Consider the following 6,747-nt stretch of genomic DNA (forward strand, 5'->3'; position numbering starts at 1 on the left):
CAACAGGCGCCTTTACCTGATGAGCCATCTCAATAGCCCTATTAGCATATCTTGACAGTAAAAAAAAAAAAAATAGGTTTTAAGATGACATTTTCATACATGTAGATAATATACACCGTTCTGTCTTGCTCCCACACTTCCTCCTCTCCTGCTTTCATGCCTTTTTTGAAACCTAGATTCCTATGATGGATGATTCTGGTTGTCAACTTGACTACATCTGGAATTAACTGAAACCAAGCCGCTCAGCACTCTGGTGCAGGATTTCCTAAATCAGATCACTTGGAGCAGGAAGGCTCACCTGAAATCTGGGCTACCCCTTCCGGTGGCAGCTACAGAAAAGAACACGCGAGAAGGTAGCCTTGCTTTTTGCCTGCTTTCCCTCCTTCTTGCTGGCAAATCCATCTATCTGGTTACTGTGGCATTCCTTCGCCAATTTTAGAACCAACCTTTTCAGGATTTCAACATAGACAATAGCAGCATCTCTTTAGGGCTCCTTCAGACCTTCAGAGCCAGATCAGGACTGCAAAGAGCCTGGCCTGGTCGACTACTGGATCCTTGGCCTCCACAATGTAAGATGGCCATTGTTGGACTCCCCACACGTCATCCTGTAAGACAACCCATTTTTCCAGTTCTGTTCCTTTAAAGAACCCAAATACAATTCCTCATGTGAAAGAAAATGTGACCTTTGTCTTTGAGTCTGGCTTATTTTAATTAACATTATGATCTCAAGTTAGATCCATTTTCCAAAAAAGAAATAACTTTTTTTGATAATTAATTTTATTTTATTTTATGTACATTCGTGTGACGGTGTCAGATCCCTTGGAATTGGTGGTACAGACAGTTGTGAGCTGCCATGTGGGTGCTGGGAATTGAACCCAGGTCCTTTGGAAGAGCAGACAGTGTTCTTAACCACTGAGCCAACTCTCCAGCCCGACATAACTGTCTTATTTACCTCCTCCTCCTCCTCCTTTGCTGCCTTCTTCTGTTTGGTTTTTTTGAGACAGGGTTTCACTATGTAACCCTGGCGGGCCTGGAACTCACTATGTAGACCAGACTGTCCTCAAACTCATATTCACCTGCCTCTGCCTCCTGAGTGCTAGGATTAAACGCCACCATGCCACCAGCTTGTTATTCCCGTTTTTCTTGATTATTTTAACTAGGGTAAGTTGGGATGTTTTGTTTGTTTGCTTGCTTGCTTGCTTGCTTTTGCCTGATGGATAACGATAAACAGCTTTATGAGTATTTTTTTATTTCAATAATTTTTAAACCATTTACCTTTAAAGGTTTATTTTTATTTCATGTGTATGAGTGTTTGTGTGGTTGTATATATGTGTGTTATGTATGTGCTTGCTGTCCACAGAGCCTAGAAGAGGGTGCCAGAGTTACAACTGTAACTCCAGTAGGTACTGGGGACCAAACTCAGGTCCTCTGCAAAAGCAGCAAGTGTTCTTAACCCCCCCCCCCCCTTGGGCTTTCTTTGCTTTGGAGAACTCTATGCTCAGCACAGTCGTCTACTTATTGACTGGATTATTTGTTATCTTGGTGTTTAACCTTTTAAATTCTTTTTTTAAATCCTATTTATTTAATATGTATGGGTGTTTTGTCTACGTGGGCCTCCGCACCCCAAGGGGGCCTAGTGCCCTCAGATCCCCTGGGACTGGGGTACAGACAGGTGGTTGTGAGGGGCCATGTGGGTACTGGGAACTGAAACTGGATCCTCCGGGAAAGCAGTCAGTGCTCTTAGCCATTGAACCATCTCTCTAGCCCCTGAATTCTTTATATATTCTGGATATTAATCCCCTGTCAGAGGGATAGCTGGCAAAGTTTCCCATCCCGTCTCCCCACAGGCTCCCCTCCCCCTCCTTAACAACATCCTTCCCAAATCAACAACCATTGTTAAACTCTGCTAAACCACGTCACTCATGCACACCTCTTTCCAAGGTTCTAGGTGACGGAATAAAGAGCACTCTACTGTACTCGGAAGTATAATTGTCCTTCCGGGAAAACCACTTGCGTGGCTGGGTTACAAACTGAACGAGGCACCTTTGCTAAAGAGCATTACTTTTGAAGAATGACTGACACTAAGCTTTTGTCACCTGGACTTCACTGCTTGGCAGGTGTCTTCTCAAATGGGAACCAGGTGTCCCTGTCACTTTAAGGAAAACTGACATCCGTTGCCAATGATAACAACCTGACCTTTCAAGTATAAATAGAATTTGGAATAACCTGTATGCCCTGTATTATGACCATGACTGATTTCCAAGGGTTTGAACTGTTTCTAGTATTACCAAATATGATTAACATATGCATAATTAAATGTATCAATATTTGAAAATATGTCAGTAAATAAATATTTTCCTAATAGCCAAAACAGGATGTTACAAAATCATGCATAGGTAAAAGCGCCTTTCCAAGGGCAAGGCAGACAATGACTTTAACCAAGTAAGTACCAAAATTACATGGCTAGAGCGGCAATGGGGTGTGACTTTTTTTGTTTGGTTGGTTTGGTTTTTTGAGCCAGGGTTTCTCTGTGTAGCCCTGGCTATCCTGAAACTCACTCTGTAGACCAGGCTGGCCTTGAATTCCCAGAGACCCACGTACCTCTGCCTCGAGTACTAGATTAAAGGCCTGCGCCTGCGCCGCTGCTACCAGCACCCAGATAGTAATAATGTTTTATAGTCTGCATTGCAACTTCCGTTTAGGACTTGTTGAGATTTGGTGTAGTACAAAAAATAGCCACAAGGATCTGAAGACTACTAAAATACTCTTCTATTTTCCAACCACGTAGCTACATGATACCAGATTTTCTTTATATATTTTGACCGAAGGAACACAGTGCCAGCAAAAGTAAAAGTAAGACTCCAGCTGTCTTCCATAGAGCAAAGAGAGAGTTGTAAAAATGTGAAACCGGCCAGGCAGAATGGCACATGCCTTTAATCACAACACCGGGGAGGCAGAGACAGGCAGATCTCTGTGAGTTTGAGCCTAGTCTCAGCTATGTAGCAAGTTCAAGGAACTCCAGGGATCCCTGTAATCCCAGAACTCAGAATCCTGAGACAGGAAAATTGTGAGTTCAAGGACAGCCTTGGCAACTTAATAACTCTTAAATAAATAAAATAGCCCACACAAACAAAAGGTTTTTGTTATGTTTTGTTTTGGCCAATCTCAATATTTTTATGTCTGCCTTTCAGTTGCCAAGACTTGAACTCCTGGCCTGAAGCGTTTTTCCTACCTCAGCCTCTCAAGTAGTGGGACTATATGCGTGTGCTGCCAAGGCTAGCTCTGGAAACCTGAAACTAGAATGCCTGAGAACCCCAGTTACATTATGAGCTGCCAGCTAGCTTGCCCCACGGATGCCATGGTATCAGCCTGTTCCACAGATGTACTCGCTAGCACCCCACACACACTGGAGGCTCATTGTATTAGCTATGTCAACAACCAGCTTCTATTATTTCACAAAGCCCATTCTTGAAGGGTGTCTTGCTGGCCTCTGGAGGATGGCTCACACGGAGAAGCTCCACGACACTGGTATGCTTCTCCCAGTCGAATCCTTGACTGAGTCTTCTCACCAGACTTAAACAGGCCTCTAGCCATACAGAGGCTATCCACAGTGGCACCCCAACTCTCAGTGTTTTGAACCCTTCTTCCACGGCAGTTCTGGCATTTCCTTTTTACTCTGGTATTTCTCCAGTCTCCCAGGGTCTTTGTCAGGGTATTAAATCCTGCTCCACAGGCCAGTGCTTCCATTAATGACAGACTCCCTAACTTAAGATCATGTCCAGCCCTTCCCACACCCCGCCAACCTACACCACACCCCTGCCTCTGGCTCCTGCCAGTGCACAATATCTACTTCTGCAGCTCTTTCAGGGTGCAAGGTGCACAAGGCCTTCCCTCTTTCCTACAAGGGCCCTGCAGAGCTCTGGCTGGGCTTCATTGCTCTTTCACTCCACTTACTGGTCTTGTAGATGGGGATAAAGAAACAACTTCCTTTGGTGCCTGGGGACAATTCCCAGGGACAGTGGCAGCAGGGAGCCGTCCATAGCCAACACTCTCGGCAGCTGGAGGAATGAGTATCTCCACCCCGGGACACATGTGGGGTCCGCCGTGGCCGGTGCCCCACAAAATCCACTACAGAGACAAGGTTTGGCTGTGCTGCCAAGGAGAGCTGAGCAAGAATCAAGTGCCTAAGCCCTGGCGTCAGGAAGACTTGGGTTTTAATTGAATTCTAGTTAGATGACCCGGGGTAAGTGCCTTAACCCTTTCTGAAGCAGTTTCTTCTACAAAACAGAGATAGGCAGTAACTACCTGATAAATTGCAAATAATTCTGATTCTCGACTTAGTGCCTGACACAGACCAAGACCAGAGTTTATGCTGCCGCTTTGATTGCTTTGAACCTTTCCAGAGGCCAAAAGGGCTTCTTCAGGGAGCAGACAATGAGGCTCACCAGTAGAGACAGTCATTTAGCTGACGCTGCAGAGTGCGCCACGGGGATGTCGTCCAAGAGGCTCTAGGGCGGTTGAGGATTTTCACCAAAGACGGCCTTTTGGGTCCATTCTGTCCTCAAACTTGCCTTGATTCTAGAGTCCCTGCCTAACCTTGGTGGGGGGAGAGGCACTTAGAATAGCGTATTCACTTTCAGGCCACTAGGGGGCCATTTAGTTGCCGGCAACAGGAATACACTAATGGTTTCTTAATGGTTCAGGCACCGGGGAGATCAGGCTCAATTATATCTGAAAGCATTTTGAGTTCCAGGGGTAAAAGACACTATGTAAATCCAGATAATAAATAGTGGCTTATTGATGATAGGTTAAAGAATCTGGCACTGTTTCATTTGGGGAAGAAGAGGGAGAGGAATTGAATAAGGGCTTCAAGTACGTCATTGTTTAGAATAAAAAAAGAGTGACATGTTGTTTTCCTACCCTGCTGGGAAGCAAGCAAGAAAAAGCAAGTGTAATTTGCAACAGAAAGCAATATGAAGAAGCAATATGGAATGCATTCCAGAAAGGGGATCAAGGGGCTCTATATGTCTCATGTGAGATCTTAAAGCATAATTCACCTTGGGATAGTGGTGTGATCAGTTTTGCCAGGAAGTCAGAGAGCAATGGAGAAAAGAGAAAATAAGATTTGATGGCAATTCAGGGATGTTAATATTACAGTCTGCTTTCAGACCACCTTCAAGACCAGCTCTGGCTGCCCTGAGAATAAGGTCTCTCTCTCTTTCTGTCTGTCTCCGCCTCTCTGTCTCTGTCTCTCTCTCTCTCTCTCTCTCTCTCTCTCTCTCTCTCACACACACACACACACACACACACTGCCTATCAATCTACAGAAGCCAATAACCACTCCAAACTCCCAATGTCCTTGTAATTTCGCAGAAACTGAAAAAGCAAGCTTTTCCTTCCACCTGGTCCTCCACCAGGACTGGAGCTGAAGCTCGTGGTTACAGCAGCCCACTAGTAACACTTCATTCTGGTAGCTGCTTCCGTGCCCGGGGATGACGGGAGGATTGGGGAAAGGCTCGGGTAAGTTAAACCAACGGCTCCTGGAAAAGGAGAAGAGGTGGAAAGGGCAGAGGGAGTCCTGCCCACAGGGCCAGAAGCCAGCCAGGCCCTTGCAGAGGCCACAGAGAAGGAACACCCCCCAGCCCCCGCTTCATCAGGGCCGCGGTCTTCTCTCCCATACACACTCATACAGGCAGTTCTCTCATCCATTCAGACATCCAGGCTGTTCACAAAGACGGTGGGGGGGGAACACAGAAAGATTCAAGCAGGAGGGACCCGGAAATCACGGTGAGTTACAAAAAGGAAACAGGAAGGAAGAAGCAAAGGAGTGAAGGGATAGGAAAGGTAACCGCAGAGTCCCTGCGTGCAGAGGGGCCGAGGAGCCAACACAGAGTCTGTCTGTAGCCTGGGAGAACAAGCCTCAATGGGAAAAGACAATTCTCTAGATCCCGAGGCTGGAGAGGATCAAAGGAGGAGGAGGCTGGGAGATGCCCTCCACCAGTTCAGTGCAGCCCCTTGGGTACCTGAGACCCTGTTGTGAGTTTTGAGATTAAGGTGGCAGGACAGTCCCTGACTCGGGGGTCCTAAGAGGACCCAATCTGGCAAGATTCGAGTATTAGAGTCCAGCCCAACAGAAGAAGCGAAGCACGACAGACAGGGTTCCCGCGTGCGGGCCGTCGGGTTTCCAGACCAGAACCAGGCTCTTGGGGGTGAAGGGGTCTGGGACAGCACCCCCCTCCATCCGCGAGAGCTACGTGGAGAGCACAAGCTCAGTGTTAGCCCCACTTCGGAGGCCTAGGGCGCAGGGGCCGGGTTGGCTCCCCAACCTCCTAGCCTGGGGCGGTGTGGGGAGGTGCCTGGGTTGACAGCTCTCCGCCCAGCCTGCCCCTCCCCGCCGCCTCCCGGCTCCGCACTCCCTCCCGCGGAGCGCCGTTTTCCCCCCCTTCAGAGAGGAGCCCGCGGCCCCTTTAAGGCCCAGCCTCCCTGAACTCCCTCTTAACTGGGCGTCCCCCGCGGGGGGCCCCGCCGCGACGACCCGCCGCAGCCTCCTCCCGGCGCTCCGCTTCCGGGCCCCGCCATCGCCCTTTTAAGAGGCGGCCCCCTCCCCCGGGCGGCGCGCGGCCCCGCCCCCTGCACCGGCGCGCCCCGCGGGGGAGCCGGGCTGGAGCCGGAGCGCGCGGTCCGCGCGGCCCCACTGGAGACCGGGCGGCCGGCGGCCGGAGCGGGCGGCGGCGGCGGATGGGGACG

This window comes from Psammomys obesus, unplaced genomic scaffold (genome assembly GCF_907164565.1).
Source record: "Psammomys obesus unplaced genomic scaffold, mPsaObe1.curated_primary_1811, whole genome shotgun sequence".
Taxonomy (NCBI): domain Eukaryota; kingdom Metazoa; phylum Chordata; class Mammalia; order Rodentia; family Muridae; genus Psammomys; species Psammomys obesus.